We start from the raw sequence: 19,770 nt of genomic DNA on the forward strand, positions 1-19,770 counted from the left end.
ACTTGTTATGGTGCAGAACTAAACATACTACATACCGTTAGTTTCGCCAACAAGTACGTAGAGCGTACAAGTATAAATTTAGTTTACGTTAAAAGAAATATTTATTACTTGAACATACGAAATAAAGAAGCATCTGTTTTTCAGCTTCTTGTATACGTACGAAAAGGATATTAAACATTTCCATTGGAAATCATTTGAAAACTGTTTCTTTATGTGTCCGAAGAGTGGACACTCAAACAACAATCTTCAATTCAGAAAGGTAAGAAAATAAAAAATTCGTGAGGCATTGTTAGGACCATTCTACAAGACGTTGGCTTACTTTTAAAACCTCGTTTCAAGAACTTGCACGCAAGAGCAAAATAACCTCTTATTCTTTTTATATCCAGCTAACAACTGTTATACATTTGTTATTTATAATAATAATAGTAATAATAATAATAATAATAATAATAATAATAATAATAATAATAATAATGGCTTGATTTAACCTGGCAAAGTTAAGGCCGTAAGGCCTTCTCTTACACTCAACCAGGATTAAAACTAGCTTACATAGTTCAACATACGAGTACAACTGGATCGGATTTAAGTAATTATCATACTGATAAGATTTAGGTACATAATGAGATCAAAAGAGGTAGTTACATAAAAATTTACCTCATAAAATAAAAATAAACATAGTGGAATCCATATTAATATTGTTAGAATCAAATACGAATCACACAAAAACAGAAGCCGATAATTCAATAAAAAAATGTACATAGTAAAAATAAAAATAAACATAATGGAATACATATTTGTATTATATTACAAGTACGTAGGATTCACATAATTAAACCAGAAACCGACAATTGAATAAAATGTACACAGTAAAAAAATAATAGACTAATAATAAAGAACAAACACAGTGGAATACATATTGGTGTTAAGTGATAAACACGATTTACATGATTACACAATAAAAATAAGAAAAAAAATAGATACAGTGGAATACATTGCATTAAATATTTGCAAAGTGTTAGGTCTGGCAACTCATCATAAGATATTTTTGTAATTTACATTTAAAAGAAATTAAAGTTCTGCAGCCCTTGAATTCAGGCGGCAGAGAATTCCAATGACGAGAAGTAGCAACAGTGAAAGATGAAGAATAAAGAGATGATGTGTGGAGTGGTATTTCTAGCGTGTTATCATATTGCGACCGAGTATTTAAGTTATGATAGCGAGAAAGATTGTGGAATCATACAAATAAGTAAGAGGGAGCAGAGGTGTGCAAAATTCGGTATAAGAGAGAAAGGGAATGTAACTTTCTCCTCTTATTTAACCTGAGCCACAATAATTTATCGAAAGGAGGTGAAATGTGATCGTAGTAGCGGACATTACAAATGAAACGAACACATGCATTATGAACACGTTGCAGTTTATGGGATTATTTATTTATTTATTTATTTATTTATTTATTTATTTATTTATTTATTCATTTATTTATTTACTAATATTTAATGTGTCTTTTTAACAATGTATTATGTTTATTTATTTACAAGTATTTTTTACATAACATTTTAACTAAACATACAAAGCTAATAGTATCAATGACCTGATGTGGAGCTTAAAAACATTATGTTCTACAAAAACAGACATAGGCTATAGAAGCTCAAAATAATAATGATTTGCTACAGATCATATCATCTATTTTAAACAGTAACAAAAGTTTTAAATTTCACATACTTTTTAACATAAGCATAACAAATATGAAAGAAGAAAGGAACAATTATAGAGATTAATATACAGGTAACATTTTAACCGAGTCACTTCTCCTCTACCTTATAAGCCTACATACATTCAATAATTATTATACAAAATTAAGATGGCTAAGTAGAAATCTCTTTTTCTCTGCTTGTAGTTTATATTCCTCTGTCTTTATATACAGTATGTGATGTATTCTTCATATAGCAAATCTTCATGATGTATTATGAAGTGAGTGGTATGTCCGAGGATCCATATGAGAGCTGAATGTTTGGCACTGCTGGCAAGTAGAAAATCCGATCGTAGCCAAATATCTGGTGTAAACCAATAATATTGTGTAATGTTCATCTTCTGTATAAAACATTCCAATTGTTGCCAGATATAACAGGTCCTGGCGCATCGCCTCAGCCTGTGCGACAAGATATCAGGTTCATTACAATATAGACAATTAGGGCTATTCAACGTATGTATACGATATTGATGATATCTAGTATCTATTAGATCGTGAACAATTAAAAACCAAGTAGATTTAATTGTAGCAGGAAGAATTTTATGAGTAATGTTTTTCCACAGTTGAGTAAAATTTGTATTTTTCGTCAGAATATTAACAATGCGCATTGGTATGATTGCTCTGTAATGTTGTAAACGTGTATAAAGTTCCTGTTTTGGACAAGCCGAAGAATTATAGTAATTTTGGAGATAACTCCATTCTTGTAAATATATTCTTAAGTATTTATATTGGGAAGGTATTTGTCGAATATCCGTAGGACATTTAAGATCGAGATTGTGACGCCATTGTTGAAACCACGCTTTGCTGAGTGTTTCATTTTGAGATTCAATTATAAAATTTCTATATAGAAATAAGGAGAGATTTGTCAGAGACATCCCACAGTCCAAGTCCACCCGCGGTTGGAGGAAGATGTAAGGTCGACAGTGGCACTTAGAACAAACAACCTTTCCAAATTAACCACAGCACTGCACTAGAAATTTGTCGAGCATGACTAACTGTAATTGGTAACACTTGTGCTACATACCATAATTTTGAGAGTATAAATGTATGAACGAACCAGACTCGTTATTACAGACTAAAAGACCTCCATTTATAGCTTTGTGCTAGTCCTTTAATGGACTGAACAACCATTTTCCAGCTCAAACAGAGCATAGTATTTGGGATCCTATGATAATAAATACCCAATATTTTAACTTGTAGCTAAAACCGGTTCCGAGACCCAAACTCTAATGGGCGAAGCATGAGATTTATTTGTGTTTATTTGTAGTCCAAATACATTTGTAAAAGATTGGAGAACCTCAAACATTTTTCAGGAATCTTCTTCATTAGCCAGTAATACATTAACATAATCGGAATACGCTGTTACTGCTATTCTAACATTGTCAAGCCGGATACCTGTAATCTGGTGATGTAATAAATAGAGTATGGATTGAGAGCAAGGGCGAAATGCACCATGGAGGCAGGACATCCTTCCGAATGTACCGATTAACAGGAAAGGGAGATGTCAAAAACCCATTAATTTGAATTATAACATCAATGTCAATATATAAATATTTCAGATAATTAACCCAGATTTTCCCACAGCTTCAGTGCCTTCGGATATTATGTCATTGTTGGTGTTAGGGACATTTTATAAGTTGTGCGATAATGTTGGTAGTATTTGTTAGCTTTAGAAAATATACGTTCCTTGTTTCAGTTTATTTCAACATCATCTAACGGATTTTTGAGAGTAACTAATGTGCTACTGTATTTTTATCACAAAAAATTTTTGGGCTTAACTGGTGAGCCGTGCCTACTACCACGGCCGTGTACCTAGTACGTCACTTCATCCGTCAGAGCGCTCTCAGACGTCACAGAATAGATAGCGCTATCAATCCATTTGTTCTTTCCAAATAATCCTGTTGGCCGGATCATTACGTCTCACGAGGATAGAGGGGGAGAGAGTTTACCTGTTTCAACGGAGATACACGGAACGTCACTTCGGTTCCGGTACGCGGCAGATACACTTAACAAGATTTAGGCTCTCGTATGCGGGAGATATTCGGAAACAATTGGCTCAGATTCAAGCGACAGAAACTTTTAACAAGACTTAGCATTTTGGTACGCGGCAGATATAGACAACGTGACTCGGGCTTTGTACGTGCTGGAGATAGATCAGTGGAGTAGTTAAATTGCTTCGTGTGTGTTTGGGATTTTAGTGGATCGTAGTTTGAAATATCGCTTGCTAGTGATACGTCTTGGGGGCAAGTTTTAGTATTTGCATCGAGTAACATATTTGTGAGATATATGTGTTTGAGGTAAATTGTATTGGGAATTATGTAGGAGATATGATTTGAAATGTGAGTTTATGTCCCGAGACGGTTAGAGTGATAAGGCAGCGATTACGGTCTCACATATAGTTTTAGTACTTTCCCTGCTCCATTTTGATTGTTGCTTTCCTTCGCCGCTATTCTCTTATCATGTGCGTCGAGTTTAGTTGCTATTTAAATGATCCTTGAAATTGTAATTATCGTCCGTTACTTATTACGTGCATCTGTCTCCATCCCTCTCTCTCTCCGTTGGGTATTCATTTTGTAAAGTGCAGAGATTTGTGTTAGTGCTATTTGCACAGTTTATGTGAGCAATATGTGCAATGGGTAATGTATAGTGATCTGCCATGTAATGCCTTATGCTGGGTAGAGATTGTCTTTTATTGAGTGTACATGTATTGTTAGTTTGGTTAGTCAGACTGAGTGGTATCTATGGTCGAATGGATCATGTATTAAGTTAATGTGCTGGCTGGGTGTTGTGTTCAGATTCATACTCAGATAGTTAATATATATATATATATATATATATATATATATATATATATATATATATATATATAAAGAGTGGTTCATGAACATATGGTTAATAAGTTAGTCACTGATGGTCGAGAGACGGCCATAATAGATGGTTTAATCACTTATAAGTGTGTTGGCCTCAGCCTTGTGATACTTACATGATTTACATATCCTGGGGATATCATTTCAGATTAGTTTGTCCCATTTGCACTCATCTATTTCATGTTTATTGTTATTTCATTTTTCATTTATGTACATTGTTACTTATTATTGTTAATTATATTTGTTTTACAAATTCACACTATTCATTCTAAAAGTCTTCCACTGCGCACACCCAATCCTTTCAATGTGCCGTCCACCTGGCGAAAGCAGCCAATATAAGAAAGATAAGAGGAGGAGTGGATGATCATACCACCGCCCTAACAAATGGTAGCAGAGCGTAGTTACAAAATGGTTTAGTATGGTTTATAAATGGCTTACTGTGATTTATGGTTACATATGATTTTTTGTTGGTGCTTAGGATTTGACATTGTGGGACTTGCAATTTCCTTCTGGCTGTTTTCGATCAACTGTTTGCATTTTTGCAACCCACTTTTGAGGTTCATTGGATCGATTGCTGATAATAGTGTGGATTTGTTGAAATTTGATAATTTCTTTTTGACTTGAGATTTATTTGACATTTCTTTGTTCAAGTATGAAGGATTATTTTGTTCAAATTGGTTGGTGTTGGGACTTATCGAAGGCTACCTTGATTTTGGAGCTGGAGCGTGCTGGCATATCTACGGATGGTAGGAAGCGCGAGTTGCAGTTCCGATTTTCCCAATACTTGGAGACGTTGGACCCGGAGACTGTGAGTAATATTCGCCTGCGAGTCGAGGATGAACTTAGAGACAAATATGATATGCAGGGGGTAGGGTCACAACCTCCTGCGGTTTTAGAGCCAAAGAAACGAACTTCCATTCAGGTGGAAGATGAGGGTCTGTCTACTCTATTATTAGGTGGGGAAAAACAAATTGATCCCGTTAACATGACACAATTGGATATAGACAAAGGAAAATTGGGTGGTGAGAGAAGAATATTTTCTTCCGATGTAAACCAGTGCCATATGAAAGTATACTTGGATTTGGTGAGAAATTTGCGGTTGACCGATGGCAAGAATCCGAGGTTATTGATGGGATTTTTAATGGAAAGTATAGGAATCCATGCCTTGGGATTAGTTGAGGATCGAGAGTTCATATTGGGTTTGATCCCGCGGACTAGTTGTTTATTATTGGAGATTTTTGGACGGGGTATCCGATTTCTATGGACTTGGCCCATCCTTCTCGAAAGAGTTGTTTTGGAACTTCTTCCTTGACGTTTGCGAGAGGACTTAGTTAGAGATTATTTATCGCGCCGATTTCAGTTTCCGGAAGAGAATTTTTTGAAATTCCTCGACTCTGTATATAGGGCCAATGTTATATTAAACCATTATTCTACTGAGTCCCAACTGATAGAATTGATTTTGCAAAATATGATTCCGTGTATTAGATCACACTTCGTGTTTCAATCTAGGCCACGCACGATCGAAGAGTTACGTGAGTTGGGGCGAAGTGTAGATAATTCCTTGATAGCGGAAAGGCAACGGGATATATCTTTGCCACATCATCTTCGCTCGCGTGAACAGTTTGCAGGTACGCGTCCGTTGAATCCAGTGAGTCAGCCTAAAAATTTTATACGAAAGAGGCCTCTTACGTGTTTTCGATGTGGCAAGTTGGGTCACATTCAAGCTCAGTGTCGGCTCCTGCCTCATAAGGATTTTCAAGATTCTAGCAAACCCGAACGTAAAGAAATACCACGTAATCCGGTTCTTAATGTTAATAAAAGAACACGTCATAGTCAGGCTCATGCCTTGCCTTGGGTCTCAGTAAAATTTGGAGAGGTTATTATACCCGCTATCTTGGACACGGATGCTGCTGCATCCATAATTAGAGCGGACTATGTTCCATTTTTTCAGCAAATGAAGAAGATACGGAGTAAGCAGTCGATCTAGGAATCATGCCAGTTAGCTGATGGCAGTGATGTTCCTGTTAGTACCTTGGTGCGGTGCCATTTTCGTATTAACGAGTATTCTTGGACTCATCCTTTCAGAATTATCGAACATTTACAGGTCCCTATAATCTTAGGAAACGATTATATCGTGAGGTCTGGCATGGAGATTTTCCCTTGGGATAGGGCGTATGGATTTCACTTCAGGCCAGGAGAGAGTTGGAAGTGGGATGAGAAACCCATAATTAAGAATCTTTCGGTTAACCTTGTCTACTCGGAGGATGCCGACCCAGAACCCATTGGCGCTGGTTTGCCACGTGTTGGAGACTTAGGTCAATACGGTCATGTTGTTGAAGAATTCCCTGAGCTGTTTGTAGAGCGATTGGGTTGTATGCGGGGAAGGTCATGTGAGATAGAACTGCTAGATAGTACCCCCGTTAGGTCCCCGCCATATTCTTGCTCCCCCCCCCAAATTGCAGGTCTTAAATGAACAAGTTGCTGATCTTCTACGGCGTGGGGTAATAAAGAAAAGTAACTCAAACTACGCTAGTCCTGCATTTTTGGTCCCAAAGCCACATGGGAAATTTAGAATGGTTGTTGATTATCGTAAACTTAATGCTAAAATAAAATATGATTGTTTCCCCATGCTCACTTTAGAGAGTGCCTTTCAACATTTCCACGGAGCTACCGTTTTCTCGGTTCTTGATTTGAATTCAGCGTACTACCAAATTCCTCTTATTCCGGAGAGTAGGCGTTGTACCGCCTTTATCGTACCATTTGGATTGTATGAGTTTAATAAATTACCGATGGGGATTGCGGTGGGATCCCAGATACTGAGTAGAGAGATAGATCGGCTGTTCGGGGATATCAAATTCCAATATGTATTTAATTATGCGGATGATTTGCTGATTTACTCTCGATCTCGAGAAGAACATCAGAAGCACTTGCGAGAAGTCTTTAGTAGGCTTCAACAAGCAGGTATTACCTTAAATAAAGAGAAGATCACCTTGGGGGCCACGAAAATAAAGTTTTTAGGACATCACTTGTCCGCCCAGGGCATTGAAACGGATCCCGATTATGTGCGGGCTGTGATGCAATTACCCAGGCCCACCAATGTTAGACAAATACGTAGGTTTGTTGGCATGGTAGGATTTTATGCGAAGTTTATTCGAGATTTTTCAGAGATAGTGTACCCACTTAACCAATTGAAAAGAAAAAATGCTGTGTTCATCTGGGGAGATGTTCATCAGGCCGCATTTGATAGGCTCAAGAAGGCCTTGTGTTCTGCCCCGGTCTTGAGGTTGCCTGACTTCTCGAAGCCCTTTGTCCTGCAATGTGACGCGAATGATCTCGCTATAGCCGCTGTTTTAAATCAAGACATTGGAGGAGAAATGGCTCCCATAGCATACGCTAGCCGGAAGTTGACCCCTTTGGAGAATAAGTATCCGATATATGAAAGGGAGTGTCTGGCTGTCATCTTTGGATGCGAGAAATTTAGGTTTTTTCCCGAGCATAAGGAATTTGTTGTTCACACTGATAGTGAAGCCCTCTCCTATCTGAGAAACCATCCTCGGCAGTTGGGGCGAATTGGTCGTTGGATCCTCAGGTTGGCCCCTTTTAAATTTAACATCGTTCATATTTCCGGGAAGGACAATGTTGTCGCGGATTGCTTGTCACGAGTGTTCCGATGCGAGAGGAACAGTCCAGTATTCCGGTTAACATCTTGGGGCAGTTGCCTGCTATCTTCGAGGACCTCCGGGAGCATCAAACTAACGATGAAGAGTGTATCGAGTTTTGTACCAGAATAAATAATCAAGACCCTAATGTTAGGAATTTTCACATAGAAAGGGGATTGCTTGTCTACCATCTTCCTGGTCTAAGGCTAGGAAGAGTAGAGTGTTTGTTCCACAGGCGTTAAGATCTATGGTTTCCCATTATTTTAATGACTCCATGTTGGGAGTCCACTTAGGAGTAACGAAGACTCTTGATAGGATATCCAGGTAATTTTTTTGGCCTAACATGAGATCATATGTACGGGACCATGTCGCTAAGTGTGAGCTTTGCTAGAGGGCCAAGCCTCCCTCTAACACTCGAGTTGGATTGTATTCTGCGGAAACGGATTCTAAACCTATGCAGAGGCTATTTATTGATTTTGTAGGGCCTCTGGTGCGAACCCGTAATGGGAATAAGGTGATTTTTACTATGGTAGACGGTTTTTCTAAATTCGTCTGGCTGTTCCCGCTGAGGGAAATGACATCGAAGCTAGTAATTAAGACTTTGAACTGTCAAGTGTTTGCCCAACACGGTGTTCCAGAGAGCATAATTACTGATAACGCCACAGTGTTTACGTCGAAAATATTTAACGACATGTGTTTTCAGTGGGGGATTAGACATGTAACTACTTCCCCTTATTACCCCCAGCCGAATTTGGTGGAGAGATTTAATCGGAATTTGAAGTCTGCCCTAATTGTTTTTCATCATGACCACCAATTGGGATGAACATCTTCATGCCCTTCAGATGGGTTTCAACTCGGCGTATCATGAAGCCACAAAGTCCACCCCCGCTGAACTGTTTTTAGGCAGGAGTCTAAATCATCCTCTGCAACTACAATGGAAATTGAAGTTGGAGGAACCCAAGTCGCAAGCTGAGTTGGAAGCCCAATGGCGGGATGCTATTCGCAAATTGCGCGACGCAAGCAGAAAGACTGCAGTCCGTTATAATGCCGTTCGTCAAACCCATAAGTTTCTCATGGGAGATAGAGTTAGAGTAAGATTATTCCCGCACAGCTCCGCTCCGAATCAAGTATCGGCGAAGTTGATGTTTAGATGGTCCCAACCCTTGATCATTTCCAGATTTATTTCCCCTGTCACAGTCGAATTAAGTTGCCCAGATACAGCCTGTTCTATTCGTAAAGCCCATGTCTCGCACTTAAAATTAGTGGAGAGAGAGGAGAGAGTAGCTTACCCTGTTAACGTCGTACCGAGTTCCTGAGTCCGGGGGCACAGCTATGTGTCCTCGTTATTTGTTTATTTTAATGTGTTGGTTATTTTTTATTTATTTGTGATTACTGTATACTGTTATTATGCTCTGTACTATATGTGTGCTATATGTTTGTAGATTTTGTAATCCGGCGCAGTTTTTCCTATATTCCTTTTTAACTTCCGTAAATTTTCCTAATAGTGCTATCTATCAGAGCGAAACCATCGTGGGATCAGCATGCACCGAGGACATGACGAGCGGGCACTCGTCCGACACTGGCCGGGCCGCCGAACGAATTCTGGGGACGCCTGGGTTCTGTTCTGCGATACTCGAACCTTTTCACTTCTCGACTTGCGAATCTTCCAGGATGCTTTCCCGGAACTCGCATACTGGCATCGACACGAAGTTTTTGGAATTTTTACGTATCTGTTAGGCTTCATGTTGTTGGCCGTAAACAGTAACCGCTGGTTTATGGGGACCAGTTGGCATCTGTTTTATCCTCCAAGTGCCTTTTGGAGTTACTACTTATTCTTCTTCTACTAGTTGCAGTTCTACGAGCGACGACTGGTTTGTGGGAACCAGTTTGGACTTAGGATCCAGTATCATCGGTTGCAGCAACTAACGGGATGCCGCTCCGGACATCCATTCTAGAGCAGAGGGCATCGGTTTCTGGAGTGACAGAGTTCCTCCAGTTGAGGCTGCCGGAGTGCAGTCAGGAAGTACCGGGGAGTGACCCGGGGCCATTTAAGTTGCTGATAATCGTCGGGGTGGGCCGAGGTGCCCGAATTGGGGATGTGGATTTCCCAATACCTGGAGCCGCATTGATGCCGCGCAAGGATACCGTGGCATTTAGAGTTCCAGCGAATTGATACTATAACCAACGTCCATTGTTAATTTCAACCGTTGCTGGTTCACCGGTTGAAATTCAGCGCAGTGGGTGAGTGAGCCGTGCCTACTACCACGGCCGTTTACCTAGTACGTCACTTCATCCGTCAGAGCGCTCTCAGACGTCACAGAATACATAGCGCTATCAATCCATTTGTTCTTTCCGAATAATCCTGTTGGCCGGGTCATTACGTCTCACGAGGATAGAGGGGGAGAGAGTTTACCTGTTTTAACGGAGATACACGGAACGTCACTTGGGTTCCGGTACGCGGCAGATACACTTAACAAGATTTAGGCTCTCGTACGCGGGAGATATTCGGAAACAATTGGCTCAGATTCAAGCTCTCGTACGCGACAGAAACTTTTAACAAGACTTAGCATTTTGGTACGCGGCAGATATAGACAACGTGACTCGGGCTTTGTACGTGCTGGAGATAGATCAGTGGAGTAGTTAAATTGGGTCGTGTGTGTTTGGGATTTTAGTGGATCTTAGTTTGAAATATCGCTTGCTAGTGATACGTCTTGGGGGCAAGTTTTAGTATTTGCATCGAGTAACATATTTGTGAGATATATGTGTTTGAGGTAAATTGTATTGGGAATTATGTAGGAGATATGATTTGAAATGTGAGTTTATGTCCCGAGACGGTTAGAGTGATAAGGCAGCGATTACGGTCTCACATATGGTTTTAGTACTTTCCCTGCTCCATTTTGATTGTTGCTTTCCTTCGCCGCTATTCTCTTATCATGTGCGTCGAGTTTAGTTGCTATTTAAATGATCCTTGAAATTGTAATTATCGTCCGTTGCTTATTACGTGCATCTGTCTCCATCCCTCTCTCTCTCCGTTGGGTATTCATTTTGTAAAGTGCAGAGATTTGTGTTAGTGCTATTTGCACAGTTTATGTGAGCAATATGTGCAATGGGTAATGTATAGTGATCTGTCATGTAATATATATATATATATATATTTAAAGAGTGGTTCATGAACATAAGGTTAATAAGTTAGTCACTGATGGTCAAGAGACGGTCATATTAGATGGTTTAATCACTTATAAGTGTGTTGGCCTCAGCCTTGTGATACTTACATGATTTACATATCCTGGGGATATCATTTCAGATTAGTTTGTCCTATTTTCACTCATCTATTTCATGTTTATTGTTATTTCTTTTTTCATTTATGTACATTGTTACTTATTATTGTTAATTATATTTGTTTTACAAATTCACACTATTCATTCTAAAAGTCTTCCACTGCGCACACCCAATCCTTTCAATGTGCCGTCCACCTGGCGAAAGCAGCCAATATAAGAAAGATAAAGAGGAGGAGTGGATGATCGTACCACCGCCCTAACACTGGGTTAATGAATTTAGGATTTAACCCATGCCATTCCTGTACGTTAAAGAGAAACTTGTGGTTAATGGAATCAAAAGCACGTTGGAAATCAAGAGACACTAAAAACCCTTGCGTTTGATTATAAAGACTGTAAGCAACCGCATCTCGTAGTTGACTTATAGCATTTACTATCGATCTGCGTGGCGATCAGGTGAGGGAGCAAAACTGTTATATGATTCGTTAATACTCTTGGAAACAATTTATAATCGTAGTTTAACAAAGTAATTGGTCTATAGTTTTTGATGTTCTTATGGGATCCTTTTTTGTGAATGAGCACTAACACTCCTCTTCTCTGTGATAGAGTAGGTTTCTGTCGTTGGAGAATAACATTGTAGCTCTCTATTAATATCGATCCCATGCACGGCGAAAATTGCTGACAAAATTCATTGGGAGACCGTCATTTCTAGGTTCTTCGATTTTTGGCCTTGTTTCAGTACGATGTAAATTTCCTGGTGCTCGAGTTGTTTATTATCTTCATATGAAACGGGAGGAGGTGTGGGCAGTGAGAGTTCATCAAGAGTCTCGGAACACTGAATCTTTTCAGAAAAAATATCAGTGTAATATTCCCTAATAATTTTAGAAATTTCATGCTGTGTTGACACTGTTTGTCCTCCATCAACCTCTAATTCAGTGATCATATTAGTTTTACGTCGTCGTGCAATTTTCGTGAGAAAATACAAATTTGCTCTTTTTTCATTTGTTGAATTAGATTCTCTACTTATAACCTTCAACCTTGCATTCGTCTACGGTATACGCTATTCCCTGTATTTTAGCTTTACAACGTGACATTGTTGCTCTCCTCTCCGGTGTCGGGAAATAATCATCGTGATATTCTCTAAGACATTTGTAATAAAAGTTTATTAATCTTTCTTCTTATTATTATTCTTCTTCTTTTCTTCTTCTTCTTCTTCTTCTTCTTCTTCTTCTTCATATTTCCGATAAGATTGTTGTTTAAAAAAGCTACGAATTTTTGGCTTTGCATATGCCTCACCAATCTGCAATATCATGATATTTATCTCGTCGTTTTAGCCACATCTGCCATTGATGATGAAAATTTTTTCGGAATTCAGGATCCCTAAGACATGACACGTTGAGTTTTCAATATGATCGACCTATTGAAGGTAAAGCGTATTTATAAGAAGATGCAGAATGATAGCCGAATGATCACTAAATGGTGCTGCAACTACCTCTATGGATTGTACTTGCTTTTTAAAAAAATGGGAAACATAAAATCTGTCTAATCGAGAGGCTGACTGTCCAGAAAAAAATGTGTACTGAACCTTCTTATGAATTAATGCCCAAGCATCACAAAGATTCAATTTGATTATAAGCTGTTGTAGGCATTCACTTGGAAGAAATTTACTTGTAGTATCTTCTGGTCTCAGGACACAATTATAATCACCACCCAAAATTAATTTTTGAGGTGAAGAACGAATCAAATAAGGAAGATCTTCATTGTAGAATGTTCTTATTCGTGCCTGAAGGCGCATACAAATTAACAAGCGTATATTCTTTATATACACCACTGATTCCTCTGCCAGAGGGCAGTTTTTCTATAGAATGAAGCTCAATTCCTTTTCTCGTTAAGATTGCACTTCCGAGAGATCCACATCCAGTATTTGTATATGAATTGTAGTTATATATAAATGAGAAATCATCAGATTTTATTTCTTGTAGAAACATGATATCAATACAGTTATTCGTGAGGAAGGTATTTAGTAATTGTATTTTAAGCAGTGATGAACTACCATTCAAATTTAGACTGCCCACTAAGATGGTTTGGGCCATTAGAAATATGAAAGTCACAGACAACATAATATGGCGTATTGCTGAATAATGATTTCAGGAGAAGAAAACACTATTCATGTTTCCGAAGCAAGGCGAAGTCTAGTTTACTCTCCTCTTGTTTGTAGGGATGTGACCTATGTTTACTAATGGTCTCTACGGGCTTTACATTCTTTTCAGTTTGTTCCATCGTCGGTTGAGATCCCTCTAAATCCGTTTGGGTTAGCACTCCTGTTTTGTCACTTCCTGAATTATGCACTATAATTTTATTTGTTTGCTCTATTTAACTTTGGATCACGTCCATTTTGTTGGTCCTGACTAATTTCTGACGTTCCGGAATTTTACATTTTCTTTCAACAAAGACATTTGTGGCACAACAGTCCCTGACGGACATATTCCCTTTAGATTTCTTGGATATCGATTCTAACTCATGACTGCGCTCGTTGTCATCAAAATCCTCAGCAGAATCTGTATCCGAATTATGTGATTCCTCTTGTACGACCATCTCAGTTGCTGCTACTAATGGAGTACGTGTTCAATTATAGGTTGCGCACTATGTTTTCCGCTGTGTTCACTATCCATACGTTTTATATCCGATACAGTGGCAGTAGTTTTATCAGACTCCACATCATGGCGATTATCTGTGATACAGAGTCGTTCGTATTGCTAGTCGGTTTCAGAAAGTCACTGAACTGCAAAGGTTGTCTCGGTTTCGTATTCACTGGCATAATCGTAGTTGCCTTAAGTTTAGGACATTGTTGTTTCAGATGTGTTGTTTCTTTACAATAGTAGGAAGTAGGTTCTTGTCCCGGATACGAAATGAAAGCTTCATACCCATGAAATTTTAAACTACTGAGTATTGCTTTCGTCACTTCCATTTGTACACATCGAATACCATTTTCCACTCTGTATTTATACCGCTTTGACCACACTTCACGGTCGATTTTATGAATCGAACCATATTGCTGTATATCTATATATCTGCAGATTGAATTGTCACTAAAGTTTCATCACCACTAAGCAATTTAAATTTACGGATTCCTTCATATTATTGCAATAGTTGTTCATAAATTATGTTATTGTTCAGTTTAATATAAATTGAATTTTTCTTACTCACAAGTTGTAATGTAACAACTTTATCTGGTGGAATTTGTAGCTCAGAATACATCCAATTATGAATCTCAATTGCAGTAGGTCGAGGTCCTTCTTTGTCGAACATAACTTTAAGTGTATTTTTCCGTACTGATTTATTCATATTTAACTGTTACTTAACACTAAAAAATGAAGGAAAAAATCAATAAACGCAAAACACCAAGGTATAACACAATACACTGAGATGCAGTTTGTAAGCAATGATCGCGTACTAGATTTCAATGTAAGCTCACTCTACACACTACACTACCGTATTTCACTAAGGCCGGTGTATAGAACACGACCAGCTGCGACGACTGTATCAGCCAGACTGCGGGATAAATCCACCCTGAGATCACTGAATAAAGCGTCACAATAATCGAAATGTCGCATAATAAGAGTCTCTACAAGCGTCTGCTTTAATTTAGTTGGACAGTGGTGCAGTCTTCTTAATGAGTGAAAGGTGGAAAATACTTTCTTGCATGTATGTTTGATATGCGTGTCCCAGGTAAGGTTAGATTCAAAATGAACTCCCAGGTTTTTTTCAGTTCAACTGAATGGAATGATCGCTTTATTCAGAGTCACAGGAGGAAGGTTCAGCTTATTAATATCGAGGATTAATCTTTTATTCGAAAATAAGACTGCCTGTGATTTATCTGTATTTAAGTTAAGTCGGAATTGTTGAGACCAAGATGAAATATATTCGAAATCTTTATTGAGTCTATTAACACAGTGACTTTGTCCATCAGAGCTGGCGGAAATGTACAATTGAACGTCATCTGCATAAATATGATATCTGCAATGTTTAAATGACTTAGCGATATCGTTAATATAGAGACAGAAAAGCAGTGGACCCAATACCGAACCCTGGGGAAATCCTGACTCTACTGTCTGCCAGGAGGAGAACCGATTATTAAAGACTGCTGGCGACCAGTGAGGTAGGAGTGCATCCAGACGATAAAGCTGTCTGAAAAATTTCACACTCGAAGTTTAGTTAGTAGTAGATCCATGTCAACAGAGTCAAAGGCTTTGCTAGTCGTTTATCCATAGCCTCTCTTAGCCTATATCTTCAGTTAAATTCAATAAAGCAGTGGAAGTGCTATGGCCTCTTCTGCATCCAGATTGGAAGGGGTCGATAATATTAAATTAAATCAGATATTTGCTTAATTACTTATGGAGAATACGTTCAAGAGCCTTTGATAGAACGGGAAGAATGCAGATTGGCCTATAGTCTTTAGGAGATGTAGGTGTGTTTACTTTAGGTATTGGACGCACTAAAGCAATGATGGAAGAATTAAAAAGTGTTATCACAGGAAGCACGATATTGATTAATTTATTAATAAAAACGATGCTTATGTTATCAGAACCTTGCGCTGTATATATATATATATATATATATATATATATATATATATATATATATATATATAATATACATTTACATCAGGGCTGGGCACATTACGTGATTCTGAGAAATGAGCGCTGTGTGCTTTAAAGAGCGGGTCTCGCGAGCGGTGTGACGTATGCATACTGTACGTCGTTCAGTGTCGATGCAGTGGTGACTGTGCAGTATGACGACGAACTTTGAAGACGGAGCTTCCGCTCATACAATAAAGCGTCCCGCTACTCCCCATGCGTTTAATGTATCATGGGAGGAGGAGTTCTTTTTGGTAGAGAGCAGTGGATTAGCAAAGTGTTTAATTTGTCATAAAACACTCCAACTGATTAAGAAGTTCAATATCCAACGACATTATTCTTTAAAACATGCTAATGAATATGACAAATATGTTGGTAATGAACGCCATAAATTAATACAACTTAAAGAAAATGTTTCTCAGGTAGGCCTACATTATATTAGAGTATCTATTTGATATTTACATTGCATTATAAGTTATTATACATTTAGTAATATATAATTTTAAATTATACAAGTATCATTATATATAATATATCATATTATATATCATGAACTGTAATATACTATACTATGATATATCATAATATTTGTATAATTTAAAATTATATATTACTAAATTTACTATAATAACTTATAATCTTATATATAAAAGTCAATGTGCCTATGTATGTATGTATGTATGTATGTATGTATGTATGTATGTATGTATGTATGTATGTATGTATGTATGTATGTATGTATGTATGTATGTATGTATGTATGTATGTATATATATGTATGTACTCAATACAAATCTACACGCTTTGACCGATATTTGCCAAAGTTTGCACATTTAATCTTCATAACCCAGAGAAGAACATAGGCTACATTAAAATTGGACAGATGGACGTTAAATTATTGAAAACAATAAAAATTGGAACGTAAAAAGGCCTTTATGATATTAAAATGGCCTCTTCTACAATCAGTTGTTTTTTTTTAATTGACGTCATCCAATTACGTCTTCTTTCGTTGTAAAAGCGGCCATATTGTTATTGGAATATAAAATAAAATAATATTAAATTAAAACTACGTAAATGAGGTACGATGTCTTGATTGAATATATCATGGGCAATAATATACAATACAAAATAACATAAAACATATATTTGTTTAGTTTTTATAAATTCAAAATCAAATATAATAGACAGCAAAAGTAAAACATTCATAACACTTAAATTCAAGCAATTCAACATGTAAGTCTGTGTAGCGTAGTGGTAAGATGAGTGATTATAGATTATAATGTAATGGGTCACAGGTTCGAACCTGAGCTCAACTTCTCTTCTCTTTTTTTTTTTGATAATTTATTCACATTATTTAAGGCTGGTATTCATAGTCGACACTTTCGATTAAAGTGTCCATTGGAAGACGCAAATTATCACTTTTCCGTTGCACAGTCGACACTTTGGTGCAAAGGATCACTTTGGATGAAAGTGTACTTCCGACCACGCTTTGAGCCGAAAGTGTCACTTTGTAGAAAAATGACGGACGTCTTAGAAGTTGTCGAATTATTTATTAGAACATGCGGGAAAGGTTACACAATTAGTGGACAATGTAGGAAAGTACTACATTAGGGATAGGCCTAAAGACAATCCCGTGGAATTTTATAATGATATAGAATTAAAAAAAAAGATTCCGATTTGATAAAAAAACTGTTATTGAGATTGCTAATCTTTTCGATGACCTAGTGACAAAAACGAATAATAGAGGTTTGCCAGTGCCTCCAATAATACAGTTATTGACTGCATTAAAATTCTATGCTACAGATATGTACCATACATTAATATCTATAATATTATAGTTCAGGTATTTCTGTAGTAACATTCGTATATTTATAACCTCAATTCGTTGAAGTGATATATATATACAACCTAATTTTATTACAGAAACGAATTTTTTAACTTAAATAATATTAAACTAACTTCAATCTAATATAGGCGTAACTATCTTAAATTAGCATTGCGAGATCTCACGTGCGTGCTTTCTAAGCAGATTCGTAATTATATTAGATTTAAAACGATTTTTATTTTCTTTGACTACCTGTATTTTGAGATAAGATTAATGTTGATGTTCATATTATCATTATTTTGATAATATATATTTTCATGCCGGTAAGCAATACATCTGATAGGCTGCTTTTGCTGAGATAATGTCTCTAGTTCATGTGCAGTCATAACCTCACCATGAAAAGAGATCTCATACCATTAGGCCTATTTTGTTTTGCATTGTAGAAAAATTTGGCATTAAAAATATTCCTGAAGAGCAGCCAATAATGGAAACAAGAGAGAGAGAAAATAATAATAGTAATAATAATAATAATAATAATAATAATAATAATAATAGCAGCAATAGGCCTAATGTGTTTAGTTCATTCTTTTGACCTCTATTCACTATTCACGAAAAAGACAAAAATTAAAATAAAGGGAATAAAACGCTATATCAATTAAGCAGGTACATATAAAAACTAACCTAACGATATAAATGAAATATATACACAAAACTTATCCCTACTCAGTCCAACTTAACCTAACTACATAAACCAATAGAAGATATGTATAAAATCTAACCTAACTACATAAATCAGTGGAACTGATAGCCTACATACAAAACCTAACTTAACGATATAAATCAATGGAAAACATATGTACAAAACTTAATCTAACTATATAAATCAATGGATCAGCTATGTACTGTACAAAACCTAACCTAATTTCATCAGAAGTATCACTACCTATTTAATAAAATATTGTATATCTGAACTGACTGAAATCTATCACCAGCGAAAACTAGAAACTGAAATAAAACAACTTTAAATATATATTTTCTTTCTCGTGCGATAAATTAGGCTCCCATCTCAAATCATAAGCATTATAATCTGTGGGTTACACATTAATTTGTTATTGTTTGTTCATTATTTTGCAAGGCATTGTGGGACTTCTGTTACCAACCAAATTGTAACTCTACACTTTGCTGGCGTAAAGTGACACTTTGTAAAGTGCACTTCTTCAATCGTCTATGAATAGCACTAATATGAAAGAGCCACTTTCGTCAAAAGTGTCACTTTGCAAAGTGGTGGTATAAAGTGTCGACTATGAATACCAGCCTTAGATACGTTATTTTATTTTAACCCGCCATAAAGGGAGTTTTACTACATAAATAATATACTCGTAGTTTTTTATTTATGCTGTCTCAAACAAAGTTACCATACAATTAATACAATGATATCGTAATATATATGGTAAAAGTGAATGTGGGTATGTATATTCTCTATACAAATCTACACGCTATGACCGATATGTGCCAAAGTTTGCACATTTAACCTTCATAACCAGGAGAAAAAACATAGGTTATATTAAAATTGTACAAATGGACGTTAAATTAATTAAAATATAAAAAATAGAAATAAATACGACCACACACGTAATATTAAAATGCTATCTTCTATAGTCAATTGTTTTTTTATTATTGTCTTTTGTATTCAACATCGACTTTCACAAGGCCATGGAAATTATAACACGAATAACATTGTTGGTAAACATGATGAA

The 19,770-nt window shown here is 36.8% G+C and overlaps 1 protein-coding gene across 1 annotated transcript in view; it reads left to right on the top strand.

The window, feature by feature from the left end:
- The window catches only part of LOC138715347 (excitatory amino acid transporter-like), a 478,475-nt gene continuing 458,705 nt past the window's right edge, over positions 1 to 19,770 (top strand). Inside the window, exon 1 of the mRNA XM_069848168.1 lies at positions 1 to 259. The gene's annotated coding sequence lies outside the window, so the exon portion shown is untranslated. The remainder of the gene's footprint in view (positions 260 to 19,770) is intronic.

The sequence above is a fragment of the Periplaneta americana genome, chromosome 15 (assembly GCF_040183065.1).
Source record: "Periplaneta americana isolate PAMFEO1 chromosome 15, P.americana_PAMFEO1_priV1, whole genome shotgun sequence".
Lineage (NCBI taxonomy): Eukaryota > Metazoa > Arthropoda > Insecta > Blattodea > Blattidae > Periplaneta > Periplaneta americana.